General features: G+C 48.7%; 1 long non-coding RNA gene across 1 annotated transcript; it reads right to left on the bottom strand.

Moving 5' to 3' along the window:
* Window positions 1–3,207: 3,207 nt before the first annotated feature.
* Window positions 3,208–14,208, bottom strand: LOC145538500 (uncharacterized). Its single transcript, XR_014076948.1, has 6 exons — window positions 13,450–14,208; window positions 11,104–12,163; window positions 8,684–8,902; window positions 6,130–6,436; window positions 5,353–5,700; window positions 3,208–4,280 (listed from the first exon to the last, which is right to left on the bottom strand). It is a non-coding gene; the product is annotated as an uncharacterized LOC145538500 (long non-coding RNA).
* Window positions 14,209–16,884: the final 2,676 nt, after the last annotated feature.

Raw genomic sequence — 16,884 nt, 5'->3', positions numbered from 1 at the left:
TTCACATTCAGAAAGTATAAGAGCACCGTGAGTCTCATGCATTCATTCCCTGGCTTCAGTTGTTCTCAACTCACCATCCATCTGGTTTCACCTGTATCTCCACCTCGTTTCTCCTTCCCATGTGTCCTTCAACAACTGGATTTTTTCAAGGCTAATCTCAGGGAATCTATTTAAATTTTCAGGTTTTTTTTGAGTAGGGTGTATTGACATGACTCAAATTTATAAAGCACGAAAGGCTACAAAGAGTTGCTCCCTCCCGCCTTGCCCCTGCCTCACCTCATGCTGGATTCCGCTGTATTTTTATAGCTCCTCCCATTAACATGAGGGTCAGGAATTCCCTGTTGGACCAGTGATTAGAACTCTGTGCTTTCATTGCCGAGGGCCTGGGTTCAATCCCTGGTCAGGGAACAAAAATCCTGCAAGACACAGTGTGGCCAAAAAGAAAAAAAAAAAAATGCCCAAAACAACAGCAACAAAAACAAAGGCAAAAACAAAACATGGAATCTATTTTTCTACCTTTAATTTGGGCTTAGTTGTGTGAATTGCTTTGGCCAAAGAGACTTTAGCAAACATCTGCAGATAAAGGCTTGAAAGTGTCTGTCCGCTCGTTAGCTCTCTTGCTTCTAGGCACTCTCTTGTCACGTGCAGAAGCTCCAGCCAACTTACAAAAGCGTGAGCTGGTACAATAGTGGTGGTTTTCAGCTAGTAAGTTTGCACTGGGCTGGTGTACAGCACAAGTCAACAGCTGCCCTCCTCGCTCCCACACCCACCTGGCACATTCCTTCCCAGGGGATACAATATTAGCAGCTCCTGCAGTCTTCCAAGACAGACTGTGCATAAACAAGCGTATAAACACATAGTCTCCCTTCCCACTCCCTTCTTTTTTTTTAAAACAAACAGTAATGTGCAGTTCCTAATCTAGTTGTATTTCTTGGACGTACCAGTGTATTTTGGAGCTCATCTCCTACCGATGAATGAGGGGCTACCTCTACAGCGGACCATTGTACACACACACTGTGTGTTTCTCAATCAGGCCTTTGCTGATGGCATTTAGATTGTCTCCAGTCCTCCATTATGAACTCCACCATCTGCACACGCATGGATATTCATGCAGGACAAACTCCTGGCTGTGGCTCGCGGGGTACAAGTGGCTGCTCATCCCCTCTGTGTCCCTACCTGTCTCTCCTGCTGAGAAGAGTGGAGCGGCCAGGAACGAGCCCTCTCGAGTTTGCCCAGCTCACCCGGCCTCCTACCACCCGGGACACCATCATGAGGGGTGGGCTGCCCCCTGCCTCCTCCCTTCCAAGTACTAGAATGTGAAAACGCTGACGTGAGAAGCTCCTGAGGAATGCACAACTGTGATTCTGGGCACAGGTCAAATAAGTCATCGTGTACTGACAGACACAGTCAGTAAGGCCAATAAAGCAAGAGTCGGGTACAGACAAACAAGGGTCTGGAGCTGGGGACAAAGGGGCCTGTGTGGAGTGAATTCTAATTAAACACCCGCCCCTACCTCACTCCCAGGCCATGAACCCCAAGGAGTGCTCCAGCCACAAGCCTAAACAAACCAGAGTGGCTTGGATAGCAAGTGTCCTTGCCACATTTCATTGGGGTCAACAGGGAGCAGTGGCACTAGCGCTGAGACCCAGGAGCACAGGCTCCCACCCCCCCCACCTGCCTGGGTCCCAGCGGGGTCCTCATTTCCTGTTCCAGTCCCCAAGACCCACTTCTCAAGTCATGGGGCTTGGCTGCATCTCCTGGCTGCCTGGGAGGAAATGAGTTCCCAGAGGAGACTAAATCCCCACCCTGACCCACTGCTCTCTGCCTGGGCCCCCGGGGGGAGCCAGGGGGAGTCGCTGTCTTTCTCTGCCACCCGTGCCCCCTCCCTCTCTCCTGCTTGGCTGAGCTCAGCATCTGCTCTGTTCCTTGTCAACACTTCCATAAAGCTCCCCCTGCCTCCCCAACTCTGGCCTCACGGCTTTGCTCGAAGACCCCTGGGGTCGCTCCCGATTTGGCAGGTGGCTGCAGCATTCAGTCCCAGAGGTGGCTGGCCCTCCTCCGCCCGGGTGTGTGAAGAATCCTGGGCTCGGAGCTCCCGGAGGAGGAGCAGGGAGACGATTCCGTCCACACCTGATAAGACTGACGCCGAGGTGAGGTCAGAGCCAGGCGAGGAGCCGGCCCGCCGGCGGGCCGGGGGCAGATAACCTGAGGATGCTCTGGGCCCTGGCGGGGTGGGGGTTGAGAGGTGGGGTTCTCGGGAAGGAAAATACCTGGACAAGCTGAAAAGCAAACTCTGGGGAGCAGGGAGAAGGGAACAGGGACTGGAGAGGAAACCTGTGAGGGGTACCTGTGATGTGGCCTTGGGGGCCCTGGAGGCCTCCGTCTGCCCACACTCTGGTCTTTATCTCCTAAGCTGCAGACACTCCGGAGAATTTTCTCTCACTTCCTGTATCTCAGATGCTGGAGTCAGCTGCACATTGCTATGGGCTTTATTTACTTCCTGCCCGGGTCCCTCGCTCCTGGAGAGGGTGAGCAAGATTTCTCTCCATCTTTCTGCTTTAAAAAAATAGATCTTTAATAAATACTTCATGGTCCATGGCTTAAAAAATCACGACTCTGCTTCTTAGGTGGAATTTAGTTTGGACAATACTAAGTGGCTACTATTGATTGAGCAACAGTGGGCAGACGTAGCCCCATTGAACCTCTCAGCAGGGTCGGTACTGCCCCCATTTAGCGGGGAGAGGATGAAACTGCAGAGAGGCTGAGAGACTGGCCCAGGCTCACAGATTTGCAAGAGGTTGGACTGGGGTTTGAACCCCAGAATCCAGGCTCCTTTCCCTCAGCACCCAGTGAGGTTGGGCTGCCCTGAGGTTGAAGGGGAAAAAGACTCAAGTTGGGAGCAAGACTTCCTCTCCTGCTCATTGCTGCTGATTTTGGACCAAAGAGCATCCCCTGCACTGGGGCCATCTCTGGGCACCAGGTGGCGAGCAGGCATGAGCAGATCGCTGTGAATGAGCACCCAGCAGAGCCTGGCTGACATCTGCACATACCAGTAGGAGAGCGGATGAGGGCAGACCTCCTCCTCACTCCCCTGACATGAACTGTGGCTTGTTCTGGGCCCGTGAGAGGGAGGCACACACAACTGTTGGCTGAGCATTTCTAAGGCTACTTAAATGGCACTAAAATGATACCAAAAATAACAAACTGTCAGATTCTTTCCTTTTATTCTAACCCCAAGTCTCTTGCAAACTGTGGGGCTTCAGAAAGCTTGTGGAAGTTGTCTAACCTCCCCGAGGCTCATCCCTCCACTTTTAAATCAGGATCGTCACTGTTTGTGCTCTAAGACCCACAACGTGCTCAGTGTTTGGCACATGGAAGGAGTGTGCCGAGTACATGTTTGATGCTCATGTGACTGAAATAGAGGGACTGTCCGACTTGTTTTGCTTCTCCTGTAGCACCTCGTGTGCTCTGGACTCGTGCGTGATTAATGAATATTTGTGACTTTGAAGTTGTCTTTATAGTTAGGAATGAGGACAAGCCCCATTTAGGAAAAAAAACAAAACATTAGCTCCACTTAAACACAGAGAAACTTCTGTTAAGAGAGCCTGTGATTTGCTGCAGAACCCATGGGGAGTTGTGGTACTGGAATTAATAATAAAGGTCTGTTAATCCTCTGCCTTTGCCCCGGCCACCTTCCAAGACGTAATGTGGAATCCTGCTGTTTCTGCTCCAGATAAATCAATGATAATCTCCAACCCAGTGAGGGGCAAGTCATGGGGACATATGCCCATGTCCCCGGCGCTGCTGAAATCAGATTTCTTGGAACCCATTTACGGGTGGCTTTGAATTTGCCAGATTGCTTGCTGAGCCTAAAATACTGCACACATGTGGCAACCTTGACTTGGCTGTTTCCATGAATCCTCTTTTCCCTCAAGCCGTGGCTGACGTTTCCAAGCCACACGGCAGGGATCGGGCTTCATCTTTATCTTTCCACTAATAATTATTGTCCAGACCTGGCCCATTCTCTGTGCACGTTCACTTCCTGGCCTTGACTCTGCTCTGATGGGAGCAGAGGGGCTGGGGAGGCGGGGGGGCTCAGGGGTCTTCTAGGGGCTGATACCTTCTCTTCCCTTCTTGGTTCCTTCACTGGGGCTACTTCTGGGTAAGAGAACTTTTTCTTCCACCTTCTGTCCACTTATCCATCTATCTGTTCCTTGTTTATTCATCCATTCATTTAAAATGCATGAACCATTGCCTGTGGAAGGGAAGCTCTGTGCTAGCTGTGAGGGTACACAGAGAGGAGGTGAGGTTTAGACTTGGTTGTTGAAGAGCTGAATGTTGGCAGAGAAGAGAGACCTGAACCTAAATTGGGCTACATCCCCCAATGGTGACAGTGATCACCTCCACGGGGTAGATTTGAGTGGTTTTTAAGTCTCTTCTTTGTGGGTGTCTGTGTTTCCTTCAACGGGCATATATTAGTATTTGTGTAACGAAAGTAATTCAAAAGGTGCATATAAGGTATAAGGTGCTAAGTGCACAGGGAGGTGCAGATGAAAACATTGGGTGAGTAAAAAGGAGGAAAGTGGTATTTCCAGCCCAGGTGGATTTGAAAAGGCGTTTGGAGAAGGTCACCATTGAGTTGGGCCTTGGAGCTGGAGAGACCTTGCAGTGGTCATCTGTATGGTCAGCCCAGCACCTCCCCTCCCCTCTTCTCTCCTCTCCTCCCTTCTCCCCTCCCCTCTCCTCTCTCCTGAGCAGCTCCCCACTTCTGTGGCCTACAAGGAGCTCCCTCTTTCCTAGCCGACCTTGCCTTCCTCCCCACGGTACCATGCTGATCCTTAAGAAGGGCTCTCATCTGAAAACTTGGGGTAGGGGTTCCATCTTGGGTGCACGTGGGAAAGCTAGAGACACAGATTCCAGAGGTGAGGGTTAGAGGCTATGCCCTCTGCCCTCTTGGTCTATAGATTCCCTGAGTAAACCAAGGACAGGCAGCTGGTACCCAGGCCTTGGACAATTCCAGCCATATCACATATTGACAACTGCACATTGGAAACATTTCGATCCCTCAACCTCTACCCCTCACCCCACCCCAGCTGCAACACCTCGTCTGCCCAAGAAGAGCATTCAGAGAGTATTGGCTGCCACCCAGCTCAGGCGTTTTTCCTCGGGGCGTTGTCCCTGACCCCAAAACACATGCTCAGCCGGAATCGATTGGCCTGACTGTGAATCTCTGGCTGAAATGGGGGCTGTTTGGACACATGGGTGGAGGCAGCAAGATCATGGGTTTCCTTCTGTTTCATCTCACTTGGTTACCTTAGCAACAGGAGACAGAGGAGGCAAAGCACCACCTACCGTGGCCTCATCCATCAATCCCTCGAGAAGCGTGGGGAGTAGAGTAAGCGCTCGGAAGACAGGAGGTGGGGGTCCCGCCCAGGCTCTGCTGGCCCCTGGCTGGCTGTTCCTAATGAATTGTCTCCTCCCTGGGCTGCTCTGTCTAGAGCAGACCCAGGGCTCTCAGGACAGCTCAATGATGCCACAGAGAAGCATGACCTTCTGGGGAGAAGGCTGTACTGTTTCCGTTCTTAATGGCTTTGGCAACTATTTGTCAGCCAGTCTTCTGTGACTTAACTTGTCCCTCGCCACCTGTGATGTTGACCAAATAGATGACTGAGCTTCAAGGAGGCCAGCATTTGACAGTGCCTGGATTAAAAATATGGATATTTCTTTAGCTGGGGAAGGAGGTAAACCTGGTTTTGGTTCCCAAGCATGAACTTGTAGAAGAAAAGAGATAAAGGTCAAAAATAATTACAAGGAACTTCCCTGGTGGTCCAGTGGTCAAGAATCCACCCACCAATGCAGGGGACATGGGTTTGATCCCTGGTCCGGGAAGATCCCACATACCATGGAGCAACTAAACCCATGCACCACATCTACTGAGCCTGCACACCTAGAATCCATGCACTGTAACAAAGAGTAGCCCCCACTCACTGCAACTAGAGAAAGCCCATGCACAGCAATGATGACCCACTGCCACCAAAAATAACAAGTAAATAAATAAAATTTTAAAAATTAATTATGAGTAGCTCAACTCTACAATATCTATTACAACAAAAACAATAAAAATAATACCTTTGGCATGGTCTTTGAAGTTTTCAGGGAATTGTCACATCCATTCTTGTGTCATGTTCTCATAACCATCCAGGGAGGCAGGCAGAGAAGACAGGGTGACCTCCATGCTGCAGCAGAGGACCCTGAGGCCCAGGGAGGCTGAAGATCCCAGGGTTTCTTGGATAATGGCTGGGCCAGACCTGGACCTCTGCCTCCTGGCCACGGGACCTCTTCCTTGGACATGATCCATGAGAGCTATTACACAGCAGAAGCATCCTACAACCCTGTCTGCTGTCATGATTCTAGAGATAACACGTCAGACACGTTTCTGAAGAAGAAAGAAAACAAAGATGCAGTCATCCAACAAACGATTTTATTGATCATCTACTATGTGCCAAGTTCTGGGCTTGAACAAGATGTGGTTTGTATCCCTAAGCAGCTCCACTACTAGGCACTTGCTCTTGCTTAATTAAACCTCCCATGTTGGTACTAGATGGAATCACCAACCTTGAGAGCCTCAAAGTAAAACCTGTCACTCTGCAGCCATTTTGAATTCCAGCAGGCTGCAGCTGTGATAAGAAAAGGCACATGTGTGTGTGCACACTCAGTCACTTAGTCATGTCCGATTCTTTGAGATCCTATGGACTGTAGCCTGCCAGGTTCCTCTGTGCATGGGATTCTCAGGCAAGAAGACTGGAATGGGTTGCCATTTCCTCCTCCAGGAGATCTTCCCAACACAGGGATGGAACCCGTATCTCCTGAAATGGCAGGCAGATTCTTTACCACTGAGCCAACTGGGAAGCCCAAGAAAAGGCACACTTCTCCTAAAAAAAGCCTTAAGCAGAGGTTTTAGCAGAGGACAGGGCCTGGGTTTCAGGGAGGTGAGAGAGGCCTTCTGGTTTGTGGAGGAAGCTCTTCCAGGAAACCAGTGGGGAGCAGCCCACTGGACCAAGTCTGAGAGGCTGACAGGGCATCAGAGAAGCAGCCTTGAGAACAGGTGCAAAGGAGTGTTGAAGGAACCTGAAGTCCTTTCTCTGAACACACACGGCCATTGAAGTCCTGTTGCCACAGATGGGGGGCTGGGGGCCACACCCCACCTATAGGAAATCACCTTCTGACTTGATCTGTAGAATCTAACAGGCAGAGGCCAAAAGAGTTGACTCGGCTTGGCAATGGGAGACCCATCTCTGCACCTTGAGGGAAACTGTTCAGCGTTTTACCTGTTTCCCTACACTGGGGCCACCAGGCCTCCTCCTGAGAACAGGAAAAGTGTTCAACAGCCTCTCAGACTCTCTGAAAGCAGCTCTTACTTGCTCAGTGACATGGCAGTGCAGGGACATGTTTCCACCTGAAGAATCCAACACTCCAGGTCTAAACAGGGTTCCAGTGATACACTCTTAGCCCATAGGAAACAACCTCTAACTGAGATTTCTGCTTTCCTCTGCAGAATTGGCAGCCCAACAACCATGTGGGTTAACCTCAGCAGACCTGAAGACACAAGGGAAAGGGGTTCAGAAAACCCCATGGCTGATTGAGCTGCTGATACAAGCAGGAACATCAGAGGGCAAACAAGGGCCCACATGTTGTCGGTTTTAATGTACAATGATGTAACCCATAAAACAGGAAAAGAAATTCCTTGCTTTGCTTTGTTTTGATTATCAGGACCACCTCCCCATTCGCCCATTTTCAAAACAGCTAAGGAAATTTTCAAAACAGCTGTAGGAACTGGACCACCGGTGCAAGTGACAAGTGGAGCTGAATTACCCTCATGTTACAATCATGGAAAATTAAACATGAAAAGTGGAAGAGGCCTCAGAGATCACTTAATTGGTGGATTATTTTTCCACGAAGAATCTGAAGCCTCCATCATAAAGATAATAAGCGGGATTATCTAGCATCTGTTGGTCTCTCACTCGGAACTTGACTTACAGTGGTTGTGTTAAAAGTTTACACTAGTTTACTAGGGTGGCCATAACAAGGTACCACAAACTGGGGGCCTTGAACAACAGCAATTTGTCTCACAGTCCTGGGGGCTATGAGTTCGAGATGAAGGTGTTGGCAGGGTCGGTTCCTTCGGAGGGCCAGTGAGAGAAGCCACTCCATGCCCCTTTCCCCTAGCTTCCAGTGCTCTGCTGCCAATCTTGGGCTCTCATTGGCTTGCGGAAGCATCACCCTGATCTCTGCCTTCATAGTCATGTGCATTCTCCCTGAGAACATGTCTGTCTCTGTCCAAACCGCTTTGCTTATTTTTTATTTTTATTATTATTATTTTTTAGCCATGCTGCATGGCCTGTGGGTTCTTAATTCCCCAACCGGGGATTGAACCTGTGTGCCCTGCATTGAAGGTGAAGTCAACTACTGGACTGCCAGGGAAGTCTCAAATAGCTTTTCTTTAAATAAAGACACTGGTCAGATTGAATTAGGGATCCACCTTAAATGATCTTTATTTAGCTAATTGTTATCTGCAATGACCCTATTTCCATATAAGATTATATTCAGAGGTATTGCAGTTAAAGTTTTAATATATGAATTTGGTGGGGGGACATAATTCAGCCCACAACAGAACTTAACCTACATTGCAGCTGGTCTTTAGAGCAAGGCTGCAAGCTGGACATGATCTGTATTCTTCAGATGGGTCAGATGCTGAGAAGTAGGCAACTCCGAGGGCACATCCAGGTAGTCGTGAGGAGCATGGACTCTGAAGCCAGCCTGCCTCATTGGTAGACCAGTCGCACCTCCCACAAGGTAATGAACGTGGACATTATTTCACCAACCTGTGCCTTGGTGTCTTCATCTGAAGAAACAGGGAGAATATAATTTCAAAACCTTAAAAGCTCTAAAGACCAAAAATTATATTTATAACTCATTTGGCAGCAAAATCTGATCTGTAATAAACTCACCTGATAGAAAACCCTGTCTTGAGTTGACACAAGCTACTTTATTTACACACCATATACATCTCACTATAGAAATACTGGTGGCTCAATCGGTAAAGAATCTGCCTACAATGCAGGAAACTGCCTGCAATCCAGGAGACACAGGCTCGATCATTGGGTCAGGAAGATCTGCCTGAGAAGGAAATGGTAACCCATTCCAGTATTCTTGCCTGGAAAATCCCATGGACAGAGGAGTCTGGTTTATGGGGGCTCCAGTCTAGAGGACTCTAGTCTGTGGGATCACAACAAAAGAGTAAGACACAGCTTAGCGACGAAACAACAATAAGCATTAAGTACATATATTCTTTTTTTAAAAATAATGACTGTCTTGTTTAAATCACTCAGATGGTAACCAGAAGAGAAGCATCTGGCCTTTGAGTGCAGGCACGTCTGACAGCAGAAGCTGTGCTTTCTGTGTAGCCTGAGTTACCGCTGATGCACCAGGGCTGGGACTCGTGTCCTTAGGTCCTTAAGCTAGCCTTGTTCATACAGTATAAGTTGAAGCTCTCTCTACCTTCTGCGAGGATTATTCAGTGAAACCAGGTCTCCTGTTTGTACTGGTTTGGTGGGGCTGCCATAATAAAGTACCACAGACTGAGTAGCTTAAACACCAGAGATCTATTTTCCCACCATTCTGGAGGCGGGAAGTCTGAGATCAAGGCGTCTGCGGGTTTTTTCGGAGGCCCATCTCTGGCTTGCGGATGGCTGACGGCCTCCCCTGTCCTCACATGGTCTTACCTCTGTGCATGCCTGGGTCCTAATCTTTTCTTACCAGTCACATTGGATTAGGGCTCATTTAAAGACCTTATCTTCACTTAATTACCTCTTTAAAGTCTCTGTCTCTATAAATACTTTCACATTCTGAGTGAGGTCTGGGGAGTTAGGACTTAAATACATGAATTTGGAGGGTGGATCACAATCCAGCCCCTGCCACTGTTTTAAGACACTGGATGAATTACCTCTCACACTAGCTGGAACCCATCCACTTGCTGGCTCATTTCTGCCCTCAGTGTTTCTCCAAATGTGACCCAGGATCACCTGCAGCCCAATCACTTGGGCCCTTAATCAAAGTAAGGCTGCTCCCCAGACTTTGACTGCGAGTCTGGGGGAGGGGATTGCAGAGCACAGGTATGGTGTTTGCTTGTTTATCGCATTTATATAAAGGCTTAGCTTAATTAAAGTGACTCAGGAGAATCCAAGTAGCATGGTGGCTCCTACCCCACCCCCACCCCAACCCCACTACAGTGTCCTTCTCCACCTCTGGCCCCTCTCCCTAAAAGAGTGGGTGAAAGAGGAGCCAGAGAGAGAGGGGCAGCCCTGTGGGACATCGGAAGGGGAAGCACAGTGCATCCTGATGGCCCCCAAAGTGTAGGACACCCTACTTTCCTGCTCAGAGCCTCTGGGCCCCCTTCAGTGCAGCCAGGCAGAGCTTTGCAAGGTAGGTACCAGGAGGGCAGGTTGTACCCCCAGGCAGTGCCTACGTAAGCCTGACCATGGGCTCCAGTCATTTCCCGTGGGCAGCACCTCTGCCCCTCTCCCCAGCTCCCGGAGACCTTGATGCTCTTCTTTGCCCTTGGATTAACAGGAGATCTGAGCCTTGAATCATAGAGACAGGGATGGGGTATTTTCCAGAGCCACACCTTGAACCAAGGAGCAGCAGGTGAGGTGGTTCCTGCAGCTGCTGACTCTGTTCCAAAACATCCAGTGATGTCTCAGGGGGTGGGGGTGGGGTCATGCTGGCTCCCTGCGAGCTGACGTCAGGGAGGGAGTTTACCATCCACATGAGCACAGCCCATGAACCACAGACCAACCGACGTGAGCCTCTAGAGTGGGTGTCTGGTGCAGGTGTGTGTGGGCATGCACCCTGTCCAATGCTGGTGTCAGGGTGGCCACCAGCAAAACAATAGTGAGCCAGACTCCAGCTGGAAATGGTTTTTCCAGCACCGCGAAAACCATCCAAGTGAATGGTGATAATCCATCCATCACCTTTCTTTGCCAGTTCTGGCTTAGATTCCTCGTGTCTTAAAATACTTGCCTGACTGAAAATGCGGTGACTCACCTGGACTCAGATTGAACCGAACAGGCAGAAGTTGCTTTCTTCTGAAGAACTGTCAGAAACCCGTTCAGCGTCTGAGGTCTTTTCCGTCTCACGTTGTTCCTGTCAAGCAGAAACCAGTTTCCTACTCTCTTCCTCAGGGTCGGAGTCGCCAAAGAAGGTAAAGTGGTTAGAATGTGTCAAACTTTGACACTTATATTCAACAGAGTTTGAAGGAATCAGGCAGGTTCATCTGAGAATCTCTACCGCTTTCTCTGCTCAGTGCAAGAGGGGCCCCATTTTCAAAAAAGGCACTTTCACAAATGAAAGTTCATAGGTGGAAGCCATCACCTCCTTTTAAGGTCCTCTGGTGGCACCTCAGTCAGCATCAAGTTCTAACTGTTAGGATTCCATGAATCCCGTGCACTTCACTATTTAAAAACTCCAAGCTAGTAATTTTGAAACAGCAATGTTTATACACTGAATTAATAAAAAGCAGGGTCAAGAGTTTTCTTGTCCATTCAACTGTGTTTATTGGTCCTCTTAATTCCACCTGAATTCCACAGGCTGTTAAGTGTGGTTTATTGGAAGTCAGAACTGGATTCAAACAATAGGTTCGCCACTTGTTAGCTATGCGACTTTGGCCAAGTTACTTTACTTCTCTGAACGATTGTTTCCTCAACTGCCAGGGTGGAACTGATACGATCATCCACATAACATGGTAGTGGGTATGAACAGAGATCACAAATGTGAAAGTTGCCAGCACAGAGTCTGACCCATAGGGGTGTGTTTCTTTCTGTGACTCTTCCTTTCCCTCCTGCAATTTGAAATGAGCATCATTCCTGGCTTACTAATGTCCTAATAGTGACACATTTCAGTAGATGGCTTTCCTTTTGGAATATCATCGATAATCCTCCAGCAGGATTGAGAAGTGAGCAGGATACACAGCGTGCGACCAGCAGCTGCTGACGTGGGGAGAGGTGGTTTGGACGCTCAGACAGAACATCAGGAGCAAAGTGTCCATGGTCACTTTCAGAGAGGCAGGAGTGAGTTGCAGTTTCCTCTTGGAAAGTCTAAAAATTCTCTGTGAAGTGTAACAAACCAGAGGGCAGCTCCAGGCAATGCCCCGGGAGCCCAGCCCTCCCCACAATTGGCCTCCATCCTACACCCACCCGCTGCCGTCCACCCCGAGTCCAGCTCCAGTTCCCGCTGATTTCTCTAGCTCTTCCTATCAGAACCTCAAGTTTTAGCATTTGCTTGGTTTTCCCCTCCTTTTTTCATCACTTTGGTCTCAGCTTCACACCAAAGAAAAGATGAGTTTGAGCCCCACTGGACCCTGTATTAATTGGGTCATTATGGATAAATTACTTAGCCTCTTTGAAACTCAGTCTTCTCACCTGTAAATGGGGATCCTACATTGATAGGTTGTAAAGACTAATATGAATAAATGCATATCAAAGTATTTTGTAAAGTGCTGAGAAAAAAAAGAATTCAAATCCCTCTTAGCATATATGCCTCCCTGGCACATAGTAGGTGCTCAAAGATACATGTTAGGTTACTTTCTGATTACAAATCTTTGCCCTGGGAATGCTGTGCCACTCTTGACACACCAGGGGTCCTGAACAGTCTTCCAAGGGGCCCATGGGCTCCCAGGTGGTTTCTGGGGTGAATCTGACATTTGCTGTGCATTAGCCATGTCCAGGCTCTGGCCTGCGGAAGGTTCGAGGGATCCCCAAGAGGTAGGTTTTACTCAAGATGCGCTCATCATGTAGGGCAAATGAAGTCACATCAAAACTAATAATCCAGATATTAGTTGGTTATCACCAACTTTTACATAGAACTTAGTCCCAGCAAAGCGCCCTGCACCCTATACTTTGGGGGAGACCCTGAGGTGAGATGTCCTACCCTTTCTCACCAACAGGTCGGTGGCTGGGAGCCAGGCCCACCCCTTTCCTTTCTCTGCCTTTTTGCTCTGGCAAGCCTGCACTGCGGAGAAGATGACTTTCTCCCCGTTATGCTCCTTTTCAGGGTTCCTATGACCATGAGCCTGTATTACTACCTCTGTAGACAATCTGTTCACTTTTAGAGATGGCTTTGCCTAGGAATCAGACTTGGCTCCAACAGGGGATAGGGCCCAGAATAGATCAGCCGCTGTGAGCACAACATACTCAAACCTACTCCATTCTTGGACCTGGATGCTCTGCCCTTTTGGTGAGCTCACCACACTGGGCTCCTGGCAGCTCCCTACAAGCCCCAGGGTTTCCCCACTAACTGGGCAGACAGGACCGAATCCTGGTGGTGCAGGCTGCAACACGCAGGCTCCCGCTGCATCATTGAAGAAAGGAAGGCTTGGAGGGGAAAGGAACTCACCCGAGGTCACGCAGCCAGCATGGGCAGGCAGCCAAACCCAGAGCATAAGTCCAAATCCCATGTTCTCTCTGATCCAGATCCCACGATCAAAGTGGCAACCTGACACGCTGTTCTGACCCTGGCGTCCTCACAGCGGGGCACGATGTGCCGGTCACGGTTTACTGTACGTACTTTTCTCCTCCCCAGAGGCTCTAGTCTCCTTCTGCTTGGTTTCTGTTAGGATTTATGCTTTCGGCATAAAAAATTGGGGATTCCTTGCCATTTCACCCTCCTTAGTTCCCTCCCATTAGATTTGAGATTTATTTCCGTATTATTTGGCTCATGGTTAAAAGCACCGCAGTGCTTAGAAAGATGAGAGAACAAGCAGGTCTTGGCTACAGCAAAGAGACACCTTAGCCAGGGTTAGTAGATCTGAGAAAAACACACATCCCTCGGTTCCCACAGCCCCTACAACGTGGCCACCTACGCCAACCCTCTTCGTGCCGTGCGTGCTAAGTTGCTTCAATCGTGTCTGACTCTTTGTGACCCCATGCACTATAGCCTGCCTGGCTCCTCTGTCCATGGGATTCTCCAGGCAAGAATACTGGTGTCGGCTGTATTTCCTCCTCCAGGGGATCTTTCTGACTCAGGGATCCAGCCTGTGTCTCTTATGTCTCCTGCATTGGCAGGCAGATTCTTTACCATTAGTGCCACCTGGGAAGGCCATGCCAACCCCCTGCTCCAGCCTATTTGACCCTGAGATCTTCTCATTCTTCCCCCAGAGTAGCCGGGCTCTCAGAGGGCTGGGGCCTGTGTCCCCCTGTGTTACCTCAACACAGCTGTCCCTCCCAGCCCATTCCAGTGACCTGGCCTTTGTCCCCCTTCCTCACTGACACTCCAGTTCCCAGGAGGGCCCCACATCCAGTCCTGGCCCTGCCCTCCTGTCCTGGACCTTGTCTTTCTATCTCAGCCTTTTGCCAAAGTTTTTCTTGGCAGCTGGATGCCCTTTACCCCAAGATGCTGCCAGGAGACCTCCCTCCATCTTAACAAACCTTCTCCTGACCCCAGAAAAGATGACCCCATGTCCTCCCCAGGCATGAGCTCTCTTGACTGTCCCCAAATTGGGCTGTACCAGTTCCACTCATCAGATCTTTGGAGAGGGAGGGCATGCACAGCCTGTCTTCCTGAGCTGGCCACTTCCTGGGGTCAGGTGACTTGTCACTTTCTTTGGTGGGCTCCTATTATACCAGCAGCCATGGTTCTTGGGTGCTCAGGTAATGCAAGGGCTGGATGAAGGGAGGGGACTGAGTCTTCTGTTGTACTTCTCAGAGACCCTATTCTATACCACACAGTCCCCTCCTCATACTCCCTGTCTTCCATTCTTTCTTGTTCTCCACGGCCCTTATCACCAGTTTGATGTACTATGTGTCCCCTGCTCTCCCGGAGAAGTGAGCTCCCTGAGCTCTGAGTCTGCTTTGCTTGAATGCCTGGCCCACGGTGGGTACCCCATAACTCTGTCGGGTGGATGACTGGAATGCTCAAGGCCTTGGCAGGCAGCACCAGAGAGCACACCCCGAGGTGTTGGGAAGACCAGGAGCTCTCGTTTCTCAGCTGTCACAGAGCCCAGCTGCTTCAGGGCTGCCAAAGAGAATTTCCGCACCATCTCCATCTTAGTTGGGGCAATAAACTGTCTTACAAGGGCTTCTCAGCACTGCACTGGGCACCGTGGGAAAGGCAATGCCTTCAAGCAGCTTCTTATCCTGATGAGCCTCTGAGCCGTCCACCCGGCTGAAAAAGGAGTGTTCCCTTCCGTAAGCCCTCAGCTGTCATAACCCCTCCCCTACTATCTCTCTCCTTCCCAGACATGAGCCCACCTTGCTCATCTTCACATCCCAGTGCCCAGCATGGTACATAGAAGTTACGAAGGATATGACAAATATTTGATGAATAAACGAATGCCTGCGTTTCACTCGAGAAAGGCAGCCCCTTCTGAATTAATTATGTGACTCAAATGCCAGGGTGTGATGAGTTTATTTTTCCTTATTGTGATTAATGATTTTTTTTCTGAAGAGTTTTTCAACTCTGAGATTTAAGTTTTATATGTCATAAATTTTTAGATATTTCTTTATGGACTAATACTCCTTCCAAAAAAGAGCATAAATTTTAGAGTAAAATTGATGACTATGTTTTCTCTCCCTAGACCTTAAATATCTCCTTTTACTGAGGGCTGATTTTTTTTAAAAAATAATTTGGAGTGTTTTAGGATATTGAAAATAAAAGTCTGTGATGAAAAGCTGACACTGTCTTTACTATCTCTCCTGGGATAATTAAACTTTGTATTTATTACAAAAAGCCTTTTTCTTTTTTTTTAATAAATAGGTGACAACTAATTATCTAGTTTCCCTTGGATTTAGGAGATGGGTAATTTACTTTTAAAAGAGGAAATAATACACAGAGAAAAAGTAAGACAGTTGTCACATTCAAAAGAGGAGAGACCAAACAATTTCTAAATGGAACTCTTTATGGATTGTATTGGAGAAGGAAATGGCAACTCACTCCAGTATTCTTGCCTGAGAAATCCCACGGACACAGGAGACTGGCAGGCTACAGTCACAGAGTTGGACTGAGCAATAACAACAATGGATTGTATAAGCTTTAAACCACACTAGACATTCTGTTGATTATGTTCCTCAAATTCAATGATCAGAAATTAGTTATTATGGTAAGAAAATTTAAGAAGAGAAAAATTCTGCCTCGGTTTATGATTTTCTTTTTCCTTTTAATGTTTCTATTTATTGATGTGGCTGCACTGAGCCTTATCCAGGGCTCTCGGGACTTTTGGTCTTTGTTGCAGCATGTGGGATCTTTAGTCACGGCTTGTGAACTCTCAGCTGCAGCATGTGGGATCTAGTTCCCTGACCAGGGATCAAACCTGTGTCCCTGTAATGGAAGTGTGGGGTCTTAACCACTGGACCACCAGGGAAGTCCCTGCTGCTGCTGCTGCTGCTGCTTAGTTGCGTCCGACTATGTGCGACCCCATAGACAGCAGCCCACCAGGCTCCTCTGTCCCTGGGATTCTCCAGGCAAGAACATTGGAGTGGGTTGCCATTTCCTTCTCCAGGGAAGTCCCTAGTTGGTGATTTTTTTTCAACATTAGCGATCTACACTGATAACAATTTATGGCTAAGTGTACAGTGCCAGTTCACGTCATGCTGTGGAAACGCTCCACTCAAAGCTGAGAGTTTGAGAAAGTTAACCTCCCAAAAGAGACGTGGTGTGCCTCTGTTGCGCCTGCCTCCATAACAACCAGTACAGCATTTCTGCTAATGGTATCCAGATTGTTTTTGAGAAAAGCCATGTCTTTCCCCATTCTCAGTTCCTGAGGTTAGGAACAGTCATGTGATCTGGGCTTGACCAATCAGGAATTGATTCAGAGATGGGGACGTGAGTAAAGGT

This window comes from Giraffa tippelskirchi, chromosome 2 (assembly GCF_054371585.1).
Source record: "Giraffa tippelskirchi isolate mGirTip1 chromosome 2, T2T-mGirTip1v1.2.pri, whole genome shotgun sequence".
Classification (NCBI taxonomy): Eukaryota; Metazoa; Chordata; class Mammalia; order Artiodactyla; family Giraffidae; genus Giraffa; species Giraffa tippelskirchi.
This window is presented reverse-complemented; position numbering and strand designations above follow the sequence as displayed.